At 38.8% G+C, this 1,536-nt stretch overlaps 1 pseudogene; it reads left to right on the top strand.

The window, feature by feature from the left end:
• Window positions 1-596: 596 nt before the first annotated feature.
• Window positions 597-1,536, top strand: part of LOC102818520 — a 52,778-nt pseudogene continuing 51,838 nt past the window's right edge.

Genomic DNA, 1,536 nt, shown 5'->3' with positions numbered 1-1,536 from the left:
ACTGGTGAGCTTGAACCACCAACCTTGCAGTTCAAACTAACTTTGTAGTCTAGCGCATTAACATACAGCGCCATACCAAGACTCCTAGAACTCAACTAGAGGAAGATAAAAGAAAAAACAATTTTTGATAAAGGAAACAAGTGTAAATTACTACAATATGATGAACTTGACCTATACTTATGGATGTAGTAGCTCAAAATACCAACTGACAGTGAAGGAGTCTTCACATTAAGTACCAATCCTTTGTATACAGGGTTGATAGGACAGGCAACGTAGACATTGGGTGCCTAAAATGAGGGGGTGATAAAGGCACAAAGTGACTGGTTTACAAAGTTTCAAGTGGGAGTTCAGTTTAAGAGTGTGCAAGGAAAGTTAGAGTACCCACTGAATGGTTTTCATCTTGTGTAGACGGGTCTGATGAAAGGAGATGGGGATAAGAGTTTCATGATTCCATAGTGAGTAATCACTATCATGACTAATTGCGAGTGTCACAACTATAAAGGTAGAAGTTTTGTAACAAAAACTGGGGAGTAGCTAATCTTACATTCCAGGAACAGAGGACCCTAGGGCTATCAAGGGAGAAGAGCACAAGCAAAATGCGGGACCCTGGAAGTGGTTTGGCGTTGCAGAGCGAGAGAAGCGGAGTTAGAGGGAGCACTATGTCTGCGGAGGAACAGAAAGAAATGGAAGATAAAGTGACTAGTCCAGAGAAAGCTGAAGAAGGTAAATTAAAAGCAAGGTATCCTCATCTGGGACAAAAGCCTGGAGGTTCAGACTTCTTAAGGAAACAATTACAGAAAGGGCAAAAATATTTTGATTCTGCATATTACAACATGGCTAAGGTAAAAATGAAGAACAAGCAACTTCCTACTGTTGCCCCGGATAAGATGAAGGTCACTGGTGACCACATGCCCACTCCACAGGGCCTTCCTCAACGAATACCATCCCTTGTTGCTAGCAAGTTGGCTAGCTGACTAAAAGAGCTGAACTGCATGAATCGTCTAATTCCCATTGTTTCTTCTAAATATGTTATTTCTCAGCTTTTTATTTCTTTTCAATTCACTTAGTCATTTAAGACTGACAGCTTTTTTTGTGTGTGTACTGCTATTGTAAGGGAATATATAGAATTTTTTATTCGTTTAACAGTGCACTGATGAAAAGAACATGTTCGAGCAACATAATCTACTGGGAAGCAATTGTATATATTACCCCACTCCTCCTGTAGTATGGCTGGTTCTAACAAAGTAACAAGCAAGTTTTATAATTTTTAATGTTTTTGGCTTTCCTTACTTCATCTTCATTGTAGCTCTGTATGTTGCTCTTATTTAATATAACCTCTACTGTATTGATTTCTTCTGTATTTTCCGTTTGGACATTGTAAAAACAGAAGTTTAAGACCACAAGTTGGGAGAAAGGTCACATACTTCAAACGCATATAGATGGGGCGCTGAAAAGATTTGTATCTCTTTGCTTGAACTTGAATGGCCTTAAACCTGTTTCAGCTTTAACAATACAAATTTACTTGGGAATATTTGC

The sequence above is a fragment of the Chrysochloris asiatica genome, unplaced genomic scaffold (assembly GCF_000296735.1).
Source record: "Chrysochloris asiatica unplaced genomic scaffold, ChrAsi1.0 scaffold00099, whole genome shotgun sequence".
In the NCBI taxonomy this organism is placed as follows: Eukaryota; Metazoa; Chordata; class Mammalia; order Afrosoricida; family Chrysochloridae; genus Chrysochloris; species Chrysochloris asiatica.
This window is presented reverse-complemented; position numbering and strand designations above follow the sequence as displayed.